We start from the raw sequence: 15,377 nt of genomic DNA on the forward strand, positions 1-15,377 counted from the left end.
ACAGGCAATCACACACAAACACACACAAAGAGCAATTTAGGGTCACGAGGGGTGGCCCCGGTGCAATTTAAACTGTAACTCCCAAGGCGGAGGGCGTTTGGGCGTCTGAGACGAAGCGGTTCAGGAGGTTATCGGTAGCTCTTCGGCCCCGGGCTCTCAGGGGCCCGAAGAGGCCTGTGCGATCCGGCTCGGGGGCGGGTTGTTTCCACGGAAACCAAAACAGGAGCCGATCCCTTTTCCCTGGAGGGCGTCGAGAAGCCACACCGAGGAGCAGAAACGAAGGAGGAGGCCCGAGAGCAGTAATTTCCGGAAGGCGCGAGCTCAAGCGTGCCGAGGGGGGGCTTTTGAAGTGCGCTGGAATGTGCTCCGATAGCGGCGGGAGGAAATTGCTCCGCGCGTCTCCGCGGAAACGCACCATTAAAAGCTAAACGCGGGATTACTGAGCTGCAGGAGCTTGTTCTGCATCCCGGGCCGACGTTTTCGGGGACGACAGGAGGACGCTGCCCCTCCCCCCGTGTGTCCGGAGCCAGGAGAGAAAAGGGTTCGACCCCCTCCCGTCAACAACTAGATGCCGTCCGGTCTGGTGTCGACCTCTGACCTCTTCCCTCCAAACTGACAATGACCACTGTCAGCGATCGGCGGTGTTTTGGTTAGAGTTGCCCTCTTGCACCCGGGTTCGAGCCCCACCTCCTGCTGTAGTACTTACCCCGAAGCGGTACGGTAACAGTTACCACGCTGTATAAATGGGTAAATCACTGTAAGGTGCGCTGGAGAAAAGTCTTGGATAGATGATTAAATGTAAGTGTGTTTCTGGCACCATGGTGAAAAAGCCCAACCGGTGAAGGCACGCTGTGTGTATCGGAGCCCACCGCCAAGCATTTGCTCCGTGCGATGGAGGCACACAGTCTTTATAAAGCTCCCAGGTCACTTCCAAATTGACTTCTAATGTCAGGATTGTAGGGGGTGCGGTGGCGCAGTGGGTTGGACCGCAGTCCTGCTGTCCGGTGGGTCTGGGGTTCGAGTCCCACTTGGGGTGCCTTGCGACGGACTGGCGTCCCGTCCTGGGTGTGTCCCCTCCCTCTCCGGCCTTACGCCCTGTGTTGCCGGGTAGGCTCCGGTTCCCCGTGACCCCGTAAGGGACAAGCGGTTCTGAAAATGTGTGTGTGTGTGTGTGTCAGGATTGTTCACCGATTTACCATTTGCACAGCAGGGTAACTTTCACTGTAAAAGTTCAGAGTAAGTACCTTGATCAAAGGAAATACAACAGGAGCAGAATTCGAACCCATGTCCTCCGGGAGGACGGCGACAGCACTAACCGCTACGCCACCTGTCTGTTATTACAGCTGGGATCTTTGTCCCAAGTGTGCAGGAGGGCACTCATGGTCCCGGAGCCAGCAGGGACTGGGGTTCGAGAGGTGGGGGGGGGGGTGTTATTAACAATGCTGTTTTGTGTTGGCAAAGACAAAGGATTTTGTTTGTTTGCATCCCGAACCGAATCCTGTGAGCTGAAGAACGAGCCGCGCTTTTTATTTCCTCTCAAACGCCCTTTCTGTCCCCGCGAACAATCCGGCCCTGTTTCGACTCCGGCGGAGGGGAGGGTGTGTGTGGTTGTGGTGTGTGTGTGTGTCGGGGGGGGAGGGGGGGTGTTACGAGATCCCGAACGTGTCCCTTCAGGGTGAAGTCGGTCACATGAACAGTTTGAAAAAAAGAGGAGCTGCTTTGTCCTGCAAGGGCGTTTGTCTGGAGGCTAAAATTAGCTGACCTCCCGCATCTTGAAACGAGAAGCCCCAGCGGTGACGCAACGGTCGCCGGCGGGACTCACATCTCCCGCTCTTCTCGAGAACGCGGACGAAAGTGCGACGGAGCAACCAAGTTCGCAGCTTCTTCACTGCGAGCCCTTGTTTACCTCCGGTTCCTCCAAGGTGACTTACAATGTTAGGGCTGCACACCAAGCTACCAGGGCCTGCGGGGGGCGTAGCGGTTAGGGCCGCTGCATTGCGCTTCGATGACACGGGTTTAAATCCCACCTCCTGCTGCAGTGTCCTTCATCAAGGCGCTTACCCTGAACCCACAGGTAAAAATTACCCTACTGCATAAATGAGTAAAGCAGGAATGCGGCTCACGATGTCGGGAAAAGTTGGTAGCGTAGGGGTTGGGGCAGCTTTAGACCCAAAAGTTGCAGGTTCGAATCCCATCTCCAGCTCTAGTACCCTTGAGCAATTGTTGCAGTAAAATTAGCCAGCGGTGTAAAAGGGTAAAGTAAGTCGCTTCGGAGAACGTCGTCAGCTGTGAAGTATGTAACGTAAACGATCGGGTTCGGCTCTCCGGGAGCTAAACGGTGCGACGTAAACGTGAAATGGCAGCGTATTAAAGATGAGCGGCTGAAAAAACGTGACTAATTATCCCACCCAGCCGAGTCAGATTGGTTGTTCAATTAGCCCCAAACAGCTTGTGTTTGCCTTCATTAATAAACGCTAAATGCCAGCGTCGCACCCAGGACCCGAGCGCCACCGGAATTAATGGCACCCCGTAACAATTCATCTCGAAAAGGTTACCGTCAAAGCCGCCCGGAGAATACGATACGACCGTTACGAACCGCGGCAAGGACGGTAGCAGCGCGACGACGAAATGAGCCGGACGGTCGGGCCGAGCGCGGGGCCGAGGGTCGCTGATTAATGAAGTCGTCTATTTCAATTAATGGGCGTCGGCGCGGGCCGCGCTTAAGGAACGTGTGCGGAACCCCCGCGCCGGACCCAGGCGGCGAGGAGACGGGGAGGAGGCGTGTCCCCCCGCAGAGGAACGAGCGCCGTTGGCAATTATGCAGCTCGTTACGGGGCCCCGTCGGCGCCTTCGTTTCGCAACCTGCGGATCGTGAAATGGACCGGCCGCCGCCGCGGGATTCCACGTTTGGGGGTCACGGTCGGGGGCGCTCCAGGCAGCCGCACGAGCACTGACTCCACAGGTTACCATGTTTCCCCCCCCCTTGTCTTTTTTTTTGCTTTATGCAGAAGGGCTTTAAAAAACCACCATCGCTCCCTGTCGGTAAGAGCCGGCCCAAATGCAGGGTCACGGTCGTCCAGCGCCTATCCCAAAAGCAGAGGATACCAAGGTGGGTGGGTTATAGTGGATGGGATACCAGGCAGTCACCGGGCAATCGTACACGCTCACACGCTCTGAACTCTTTAGCTTCACCAGCTCGCCTGAGAAACATGTCTTTGGGCTGTGGGTGGAAACCAGAGCACCTAAAGGAAACCCACACAAACACTGGGAGAACATGTAAACTCCACGCAGACCGAGTTGGATTCAAACCCCCATCCGATCGCTCGGCCCAGGAGCCGAAGGGCACCAGCGCTACCCGCCGTGCCGCACTGACACCCAAAAGGGACGCAAAAATCACCTTCCCCTCACACTGACGCTGTGCGACGTCTCTCTGGAACACGCAACATCTCTGTCGAGCGAAGAAGCTAAGAATAGCGGCGGCACGTCGAGCGCTGGCGTTGTGAAGAGCTTGAATGTGACACCGAGGAGCATCTCTGATGTCCAAATGATCCCCCTTGACAGGCATGAACCCCCCCCAAAAACCTCCCATTTACCCCACAGCGGTGTCCTCTGACACGGTGCCGCCCAGCGATGTCCCTGGCATTTAGCGAGTACACGCCAGAGGCAGGCGGGGGGTCGATGGCGAAGGGGGTTGTCTGCGGTGACCCCGGAGGGGCGAAACTCTCTGTGGGGACTACGCAACCCCGGCCCCTCCCCCCGACACCCGTCCGCAGTCTTCTTCACAATGAGACGCGGCTCCAAAAATAACAGGGCGCGTCAGCTCTCCGGAGTGCACCGCTGAGCAAGTCCAGGCGCAGAGGCGGCCGCTTCCCCGCCCGCCGGACACATCGGAGCCGCTCTTCCGGAATGTTCCGCGACCAGCGGCTGGCGTGTGGCGAGAGGCCAACCCCGACCGAGGCCCCCGAGAAAAAAGACAGTTCATCACACCTGACTGCTCCTCAGGTGCCCAGATATTGGAATGACCACGCGTTGCGGCGTATCACAATATTATCCTTTATCAAATATGTTCTAGAATTTTCCAAACCAGAGGAGCACAGATGGTGGAAAAAGAACTTCATGGCAAGATTTGGTTTACCTGCATCATCATCATCAGTTTTTTTCTTTTGAGTCGTTGGTTCACTAGCAAAATGAAACCCTTTTTTATCATTTATTTAGATAGTTGAAGTGACTTGCGAGGCTAGAAACTCTTTCAGAAAAAACATTTTGTTGCTGTGTAACAAGATCACTGTCGATTTCTCAAAGGTCACACACGACACATGGGAATGCCACTCGGGCACCCGTTGCCTTAGCGAGGCACACACAGTGGACACCAGTGATAGGGGAGGTGTCCAAGTGACAACCATGTAGCCCAATGGATGAGATATCTGCCTTTGGATCAGAAGGTTGAGAGTTCAAGTCCCTTTGTGGTTAATGCAGCCTATGAATATCTGATCAATGAAATGCTAAGAGCAGCTCCCTTTAGACTCAAAGGTCAGAAGTTTAAATCCTGTCTCAGGCTGTAGTACATGTGAGCAAAGTACTTACCTAAAAAAACAAGAGTGAAATGAGTAAATGTACAGTAAAGAAGTATTCACGAAATTTAATAATAATTTCTCAGTGTTCCTCCTTCTGTGTTGCTATGACCTGGTTCTGCTCTTTTGAAAATTAATTTTCAATATTTTTCAAACGGACAGTATCACTTTAACAGACCGGACAGTGAAACGACCACTAGTAACTGTTTCAAGGAAAAACCCGCAAGCATTCATATGGCGAGACGGAGAACACGGTCACGTTTGCCGGTTCTGGGAAGCCTCGACCAGCCGGTCACTGGGTTTGGGCCCCGGGCTCACCGTAAGGGCACGGAAACCCAGCTGTGATATGTCGCACGCGTCAGCAGTGGAGGCTGGGGGGGGTTCTGCCCTTATACCGTATGTCAGGAAACGGTGGAGTGAAGCGCACCGTCCCCCTCTCATTGTCTGCTGGACAACATCACCGACCGCTCTTTGGCACCCGTCCCTCAGCTACTCTTCACACGACTTTTAATAACTTTAACCTCTGTGGGTCTCGACCCTCAGGTTGCATCCTCGCACCGCATAGGACACAGCCAGACTACAGCACTTGACCCAGACGGCACAGAAGATCGTGGCAGATCTTTCCCACCCGGGCCAACATATGTTCCAGTCCCCTTCCCCCTCCCCTCCCCGCCATGTCCCTATCAGCCCCTAAAACGCTCGAATGGACATTAAGATTCCACTGCTGTCATCCAATGATGAACAAATATAATGCAATTTAAATTTGCATTGGTCCGTTAGTGTATAGCCTAAAACAATATATTTTTATATATATAAAATTTTTCAATCACTACACCTGTTTACGTTGAATTTCGCTGCTACTTCCACCTTTTCACCTGTACACCCCAGGTTTGCTCACACACGCACACACACACACACACACACACACACACACACACACACCTGTAAGTAATTGTACTGTGCTGTTTGTGTAGTACTGTGTCATTTCCTACGGTAAGTGGGGCAGTGGACTGGTGCACTGTGGGTAATGTGGTCCAGAGCACAGTGTCCAGTCAGGACACTTTTCAAGTAGGTCATCATCTTAAGACCAAATTACCACTGAATAATAAATATAAAAATATATTTGCATTCATTGACACTTTTCCCCAAAGCGACTTACAGCATTACACTACTTACACACACACACACACACACACACACACACACACACACAACAGGACGCCAATCTGCTGCAAGACCCCTCCAACAGGACTCGAACCACAGGCCCGGCAGAGAGTGGGATCTGGCCAAGCCTGCTGTGCCACCGCACCCCCCTGCTACTTACACTGTTTTACCCACTTATACAGCAGAGTAAAAACTTGAGGGTAAGTGCCTTGATCAGGGCCAGTAGAGCAGGATGTGGGATTTGAACCTGCAGCTTCAAAGGGACCAGCTGTACCCATCATGTACATACATTTGCAATTACTCTACACCGTGATTACTATAGTACATGTATTTTTTTGCAGGAAAGAGGACGGCCAGGAGAGGTGGGGGGAGGGGGGGCAGAGCGATCACCTTGGCCCAGTTTCTCCACTGAGTGAATGGAATTTTAATTAAAGCTCCTCTCGCCGGGTGGAGAGGAATATATTTGGAGATGAATGCATTTAATCAGGGAGCAGGCGTCGAGTCACAGGATATCTCGGCAAAGCCAGATCGGAGCCACGCATAACAAAGCCACACACACACACAGACACACACACACAGACACACACACGCACACACGATGCGGTGGGCAGAGCTTCTGCTCTTTCTCCAGCGGCACGGCAGGTTTCCACCCACAGTGAAGATCAGAGAGAAGCCACAGCTATCATTTACCGGGATTGGACACCATGCCCATACCTGTAGCCAAGGGCGACAGACCAGTTGGCAGAGTTTATTTTGGGGGACTGAGAGGGAGGAGCCGAGACTGGGGTGCAATCTCAGCTGGCGTGTCCTGATGCGTTTTCATTTATTATTATTATTATTATTATTTTTATTATTATACTGCCAGCTGGACAGTGAGGCATCCAAGTATAGCAACAGGTGGCATAGTGGTTAGAACTACCCTTGGCCTCAGAGGACCCAGGTCCAAATTCCAGCTGGGTAATTTTACTGGAGCAATTTAGGGTAAGTACCTTTCTCAGGGGTCAAACAGCTGGAGGTGGGATTCAAACCTGTGACGAATCCCACCTCCGGCTGTAGAAATGGGTAAATCAGTGTAAGTCACTCCAGAGATACGCATTTGCTAAATAAATGAGTGTGAGTGTCGTGATGCGAACCTGGGATCACACAGTATAATTCCTGAGGTGCGCCATATGTGTGAGGCGTGTTGATATTGCCGGCTCTTATGGAGAATCGCTCCTTTCGACGAGGTTGCTGATTCGGAGGTGTTCCCACAGGGGCCGCGGCGTGAACTTCGGCGTATGTGGTTCCACACAACGCAAATTAAACTATTTTGTGATGTTCAAAGATGCAGAGGCTTTGTGTTGGGGACAGCTGCCTTTGGACCCAAAGGCTGTGGGTTTGAATCCCACCTCCTACTGTGGCACCCATGATCGAGGTACATACCCTAAATTGCTCCGGTACAATTACCCAGCTGTATAAATGGATAAATAATTTTAAGTAGCTTAACGTCGTAAGGCGTTTTCCAGAAAAGTGTCAGATAAATAAAAACACACATAAGTACGGCAAAAATGCGAAACAAATGAACAAAAAACGTGGTCGACAACATGCTCAAACGAGTTGCTTAAAGCGTACACGCAGGGCAGGGTCGGACCAAGTGTGTTCGTGCGCGCGTGCGATTTGGGATGTTTCAATTTGACACGAAGCTGCTGCCGTTTCCATGGTAACGGCTATACTGGCAATTTTTGGAGATGGCAGCTCTCCAAACACCTCCCTCCCTCGCTCCCTGCCTCCTTTTGTCGGGTTTTGCGAAACGCCGCTCCCACGCCTCTGTGTCGACGCTTTCGGAAACAGACAGCAGCTGCAAGCTCCCGACGCTCCGTTCGGCGACCCGCGGCCTCCTTGCTGTCAGCGGCTCTCGGTAGGGCGCGGGGTAAGAGTCCCACGTCCAGCCGGTCGCACCGCGTTCACACCGGTGGCAGAAGTGGAACTGATGCACCGCGGTGCTGTGTTATCAAAGGCGACGAAGAAGGGAACGTGAGCGATCTAACAGAGAACGCACGACCTCGTCCCAGAATCCCACTTCTGCCTCAAGTGCAGAAATGTGAGGTGTTACGAGGCCGGGTGGGCAAGTCACCGGCCACCACCGCAGGCTCTGCGTGCAAAGGGGGTCGGGACAACGGGTCGCGTCTCTCCTCTCTGGCAGGAATCAGGAAAAAGCTCTCGGCACAAAAGGGAAGACGTCAAGACGGTTTGGGTCTGTTTCTTCCATCGATTTCGAAGAGGCGTGCAAAGGGTATGCGGACGCGAACGCACACTCGTACCCTTTGCACCGCGGCTCGTCTCTCGCCCGCAGCATTCTTATGACACCGTTGCGTCTTCAGCCGCCAAAAGCTGTCAGCTCTCCTCCCCGGCCGTATAAAGCAGCACAGGCGCTTTGTCTCCTCGCACCAGGCACTTGTGTGTGCGCGTGAACCCTGCTTTGAACGACCTTCCCATCCATCGCAATCCCTCTCGATCGCCTTTTAACGCACTTTACACACACGCACATTTATACCTGCTCCCTGCCGTCTTTCCCGCGATGCAATCTGGAAAGATGCAGGTGAGCAAGAGAGGTATTAATAGTGGGCCCTGTCGGCATGGCGGGACACTCCTCCTCGTTGCCTCGTTGTTCCGCAACTGCGATTGCAATTGCAAATACAATTACATTTTATTCTTATTCAGTGTTCCCTTCTGAAGAGATTCAGAGTATCTGAAAGGTTAGAGAGAAAAATGCATTTAACCCCCCCCCCACCCAAGAATTATGTGGTCCTAATTTCCTGAAAACAGACCAAATAATGAAATGACTGCTTCCACTGTTTCTTATGGGGAAAAAAATTCCAATTCATCCCAAGCCCATCCCAAGTGAACCCCAAAAATGACCCTAAATAGTGTAACACATTAAAATAGGATGAATAACAACTAATTACACTTTTTTATATAATTAAATTTGTAATAAGTTTTCAAAATAATGATTTCATAAACTTACAGTGATAACGGACACGGAGTGGCTTCAGAAAGACGACGGATGGCTATATGTCACATGTGGATTAATTTGAAAATATAACCAAAATGGTGCAAAACGGGGGATGCAAACACAAGCCAGAAAGTATGCGAGCAAGACCAGAGAGGACCAGACTCCAGCTGAGAGCGTGGGTACACATTACCCACAATGCAGTGCGTCTCACAGTCAAGTGTGGTCTCAGTCGATCATGCAGGGCCAGATGTTGCAGACGGGAAAAGTTAATAAAAATTAAAGAGCGAACAAGCGAGCAGATGGATATCGAGAGACTGAATAACGGGGCTCAGTGTAACACACAGTATTTGCAACAGACGTTCCAAATATTCTATTAAATATAAGCAACAGAGTCATCGGTGATCAGTCCTTTATGATGACGAAGTGACTGAAGTCGTCAGTCTACAATGAAGGAAAACACAGGGAGAGTCTCCTCTCCACCCCCCCGGGGGAATCGGGGCTAAAAGTATGTGTCGCTAATCAAGGCTAAAAGCTCTGGAAGAGGCTTGGAAACGATGACGTAACGTCCAGGAAAGACGGCGGTGAGGGGTCCGGACCATGTGATTCTCTGCGGGGCGGCGGTGAAGCCTAATGGTCTGCTGCTCGATTAGAGGCGTCCCGGATCCTCCTTCCATCCTCCATCGGTGCATTACTCAGCTGTGGTCGCGTACATCCTGGGCGTTGATGGCTGGGCACCACCCCGCTGCTTTCTCCCCTCACATGGGCGCTGCTCTAGAGTGATTTTCGTTTTAAAAATATCTTCCATCATATAACGCAACATAAATCCAGTGCAGCGCACCTGTTCTTTCTCGTATTTTCTTTTCTTTTATTGCATTTGGTGCACAGTACATGGCATAGCAGTTAGGCCCATTGCTTCGTGGTCTAAGGTCTTGGGTTCAAATCCGATCTCCTGCTGTAGTACCCTTGATCGAGGTACTTACCTTGAATTGATGCGGTAAAAGTTACCTTGCGGTGCAAATGGATAAAAAAATTGCAAGTAGCTGCTGGGCGCTTTGGAAAGAGGACCAATTAGGTAGAACTGCTACATTTAGCGTTTGCTTTTCTCCAAAGCAGCGCACAGCTCAGAGTGAACAAATGAGCATTACGTCACAAGGTATTATTTACAGCGTCTCCCAGCTCGTCACACATCAGCGCGCCTGGTGCCGGCCTGCTGTTCGGCTCCCGGCTGCTCTGAAGAAAGGAGAGTTTGCAAAACAAGGCAGTTAAATGAGCTTCTGTTCCTGCGTCTGCCTTGCCCCCCCCCCCTCCACCCACCCCGATCCCCCAGCATTTTTTTCCCCCGTGATGCAGTCGGTCAGACGCACATCAGAAAGCGTCCGCTGTTTGCTGACAGCCACGCAATCCTCGTTACTCATGCCGTGTCTAATGGTGCACAGGGCTGGCGAGCGGAATGTTCCAGAAGCTGCAGGATGCTCTCACAGCTGAAACCAAGCCAGTCTGCAAGCCTTCTTCCTCGCAGACCCCCCCCATCCCAGCCCGCACCCTTGGCCAAACACCCGGCTAACTCAAACATCCCCCCGCCGAGTACATCCGCCTGGGCCGCCAGAGGTTCCCGGAGCGCCGAAGGACACTGGACCGCTCCTCCGCCCCGCGTTCCGTTGCAGAGGGACCGCGCCGAGCGACCGCAGGCCACCATCACCGCTGTCCGCTTCAAGGAGGACTGCGGCGCGATGACGTGACGCGGAACTCACGTTCGCTGTCCCTACGGGGACACATCTGCGTCACGAGTACAGACGCACACAAATGTAACAGCGGTTAGAGGTTCGATGGTGCGATTTAAGGACCAGGGTTTGAATCTCTTCTCCTGCTGCGGTACTCTTGATCAAGGTATTTACACTGAAATGTTAATGTTACGGCGAAAATTACCCACCTGTCTGCTGAACAGCCGACTTCAGGCCCCCGTCTTACACCTACTCCTTTATCGGACACTTCTGTCCCAGGTGACTTACACTGATTTACCCATTCATACAGCTGGGTAATTTTACTGGAGCAATTCAGGGAAGTGTCTTGCTCAAGGCTACAGCTGGAGGTGGGATTCAAACCTGCAACCTTTGAGTGTAAAGGCAGCAGCTCTAACCACTACACACACACACACACACACACACACACACACACACACACACACACAGAGAGAGCACCTGGCAGACACACTGAATGCAGTAATCATATTTGTCGCTGCAGTGTGCCTGTTGGGGGGGTGGGGGGGATCATACTTCAATAATTCAACACCCTGAGTGTCAGCGGCAGAAGCAGCTCTGGAGCCTTTGATGTGCAGCGTTAGCATTCAGCAGAAGCACCGTTCCCACTCGCAGGCTTATGTAACACTGGGAGCTGACAGAGAAATGTGTACACACACACACACACACACACACACACACACACACACACACACACACACACACAAAGAGCAGGGAGCCACTCTTCCCAGTCCCTAAGCTGTGCGATTGGACACGGGTTTGAACCCTGCTCAGCCTGAGTGGAGTTTGCATGTTCTCCCTGTGTTCGTGCGGGTGTGCTCCGGGTGCTCTGGTTTCCTCCCATCGTACAAAGATTTGGATGGGTGACTCTGAACTGCCCATAGTGTGTGTGAGTGTGTGTGTGTGTTCGTGTGTCACAGTGCTCTGCTGTATAAATGTGTGAATGACAGCGGGGGTTTCGAACAGTGAGTGAAGGTCTCAGATAAACGCTCGATGATAATCACTGTTTGGAGGAAAGCGTCTGATAAACAATTAGATGTAAATAAGAGACTCGGCTGAAAGACCAACGAATGTTTCGACTTCGGGTCACGAGGTATTGGTTTTTGACCATGTTTGCACCTCTGGCGCACCCAGAACAGACAGAGCTGTGCCTCGTTTGCGTATTTACATTTATTCATTTAGCCAATACGTATCTCCACTATGAGACTTACACTGATTTACCTGATTTACTCATTTATACAGCAGGGTAATTTTCCATCAGTTCATCTGTCCTTCACACCAGGCCCCCTCACCAGAAAGCAGAGCGACACACACGGAGAAGGTTCCTCACTTGTGTTACCTCTGACTTTGGGCTAGAAGGAGAGAGGTTTGAATCCCACCTCCTGCTGTAGTACTCTTGATCATGGTACTTACTCTGAATTGATATGGTAAAAATGACCCATCTTGATAAATGAGTACATTGGTGTATCTTAATGTTGTAAGTCACACTGGAGAAACTTGTCAGCCATCATAAAGAGATCAACAGGAACACTGCTGCTCTACCCCACAACACCTGGGAATTAAACCAATGACCTACTGGCCACATGTAGAGCTGCTTTGTCAATACGCCATACCATCCGCATAGCCCTCAGCGCCCGCCGCCACTTTTCAGATCACAAAAGGTCAGAGGAGCCGCAGGACAGCGCAGCGCCGAGCGTGTCCACCCCCCCGACACCCCCCACCTGAAGTCCACGGCTGTTCGCTTCTATAAATATGTATATTTTCCAAACTTTTCCAGCTGTGTTCCAATTAGCATCACGCATCCTGACATTTCGAGCGTGGGATCAGATAAGATGTGCTCCGAGGCGACTCGCCCGCCGTCCAAAGCAAATACGTTATCGTTCGGCGAGAGGCTCTGATTGCATCTCCAAAGCAAAAGTTCGACCGAGTGCGGTCAGCCTGTCCTCAGACGACCCGATTACATCGGCTGGCTGGTCTCACCATTGCAAAAAATAAAGGCCTATTATTACGGTCAACAGGTGGCGTAGCGGTTAGCACTGCCATCTTGTACACGGGTTCATATCCCACCTCCTGCTGTAGTACCCTTGATGAAATCCTGAATTGACAGAACAAAACTACACACCTGTATAAACAGATAAATCACTGCAAACCCCTCGGAGAAACAGATGAGCTAAAATAAATGTAGAAAAGTTGCAGGTTTTGTTTGCGCTCGATGGTCTGAAGTCCATCCTGGTGGTGCGGAGGGACCATATCGAGGTCACTTCTGCTGCAGGAGTCCAGTGACCCCCCCAGCCCTCAACCCCAAGTCCCGTAAATAACCATGAATGGCTGTTTAGAAACCAGGTATCGTAATGTGGGCATCAGCATTGCTGGAGACTCCAGCTGGGCTCCGCCCTCCTCGCACCCGGTCACGTTCGCCATCTCAAACCTCATCTCTCACTCTCTCGCATGACCCCCCCCAACCACCCATCCGCTCCAGTTCGGTGGCCTGGCAGATCTCCAGGATCGCAGATGGGGGGGGGGGGAGCATTCCAGGAGCGCAAACAGCCTCATTCGGATATCTGGGGGGAGAAGAGAGAGAGAGAGAGAAAGAGAGAGAGAGAGAGAGAGAGAGAGAGAGAGAGAGAGAGAGAGAGAGAGAGAGAGCTGGGAGGGGGCGTCTCCCAAAAGCAGATGACAAAGGCAGACAAGGAGGAGTGATGATGGGGAAATAATATCTCACTTGTTTTCTTATTATCCCGTTTTTTTGTCAGTGATCAGCAGTGATTTCATCTGTCATGTGAGAGCCCCCCCCATGCACTCGCACCCCCACCCCCCCAGCCCAGCCCCAGCCTCCCTCCAATACAAGGCTCCGGGTCTCAGCTGCACTGGGCAAACAAGAAGCCAGGGGCCTCAGCGGCTTTCCTTTACCGTGCTTTACCGCATCCTTCATCTGCATTAATGTTTCATCGTTCATTTTCATCCCATTATTGTTTATTTACCTGGTTTGTGATTTGGGGTGACACAAGGGTACCCGGGGGTGCAGCCGCCACCTTACACTCGAAGGTCCCGGGTTCGAATGCCCCCTTATGCTGTAAGTGACCTTGCTGGAGGTACTTACCCTGAACTGGTACAGTAAAAACCACGCTGCTGTATAAATTGTAAATCAGTGTAAGTCGCTTCCAGGGAAAGGATCACATCTCCACCACCTTGGTAGTCGGGGTCCCGCCCTGTTTTAGCCCGTCTTGCTCTGGAGCTGCTGATGGGACAACAGATGGGCTTGACGTGGATGACACACACCGCAACCCCCCCAACCCCCCTTTGAAATATGACCGCTTTGCTGAATCCCCCCACCAGCCCCATTCGATAACACAGCACCTGACCACGTCTCTGATTTATGGGATGCAACAGAGATCCATCTGTGCGATAGATCCAGAGCTTTGAGTCTCTCTGATACTGACTCCTGGGGCAAGAGGCCTCGACAGCTTGACAGGTGTGTGCTTTACCATATTTACATACATCCGTTTAATGCCTTAAGCATTAAACCACAGTTAGGTGTTTCACTTTCGTTCTGCACAGAAGCGTTTATTTCCCATTATGTCGATGTAATTGTAGTTCCTTAGATTTGGCCCTGATGCGGTGGAAGAAACTCCCTGCGTCCCTCACAGCTACTGAATCCCTTCCACATTCAAGAAGAATCTCAAATCCATGTCTTTCAGAGCCATGTCTCTCCTGATCTCCCGAGAGCAACATAAATGAGTCCAACACCATCTGCTATGAATATCTATGTATTCGCTATTTGCTTCTAACTTCCATAGGTAGAGTCGGATGAGCTTCCTCTGCCGCTCACAGTTGCTGAATCCCTCCCATCAATACCATGTGCTATGATTATCTATTTATTTGCTATCTGAATCTAACTTCTACAGGAGCTACTGGAGGGATGTGAAGACACACAAGCTGTGTATCCGTAATCCTGTGTCTGTGTCTAAAGCTCTTCATCTATTATATGCACCTTTTTCCCCAGTGACCTTAACTGCGGTGGCAGCAGGGTACAGGAGACACCCTGAGCAAACTGCACCTGTGCCATGCAGCATTGCTTCACTTCCCATCACCACGTGTGGGCATGTACCTCCGTCCGCCTCCCATGGTGCCCCACAGAAGGCCCGATTGGGGCTGAACTTGTCCTCTGCTGTAATCACAGCAGCAGCTGTGTCCCCACCACCCCCTCCACCCCCGCGGTCCCAGCAGACGGATCGCACGGCTGTAATTACACCAGACTGGCGACAACGAGACGAGTCGCAGGAGGAAGACGACGAGATGCTCACGAAGCCCTCAGTAATGCCCCCCCCCACTACCTGGTGGTGGTGGATTTGGTGGGATCTAGAGCAGAGCTGCCGCTCTAATCCCGTCTCGGCGCCGCCCTGCTGCTCATCCCTGTGAACTGGCGCCCATGTGCACCTGCTGCTCCAGAAACCCAGATTCCCCGCTGGAGACGTGCTGCGAACAGGAGACTGTGGGGCTCTTTGGGTCTCCAGTACACGTATGCAGGGGCCGTAGGGGTCTGAGCCAGTGCCCTTGGACTCGAAGGACCCAGATTCGAATCCCCCTTCCTGCTGCAGTGCTCTTGATCAAGGCACTTACCCTGGTAAATGATGCATTTAGAAACTACCCAGCTGTATAAATGGGCAAATCAGTAATAACCCTGATTTTTACCCTGGATGTTACGATAACCCTGTTCATCTCCCCCACGGGTAGGAAACACTCCTTTGCACCCTTTATCTGAGCTTCACTATTATAAACATGTACACACTGGTGTCAACCACTCGACATCAGAGGCGCCGGCGGCCCCCCACGCTCGTACCCACAGCCCACATCCACACAACTCCTGTGCACCATGCTGACGCGGTACCAGAC

Source organism: Scleropages formosus, chromosome 4, assembly GCF_900964775.1.
Source record: "Scleropages formosus chromosome 4, fSclFor1.1, whole genome shotgun sequence".
NCBI classification, from domain to species: domain Eukaryota; kingdom Metazoa; phylum Chordata; class Actinopteri; order Osteoglossiformes; family Osteoglossidae; genus Scleropages; species Scleropages formosus.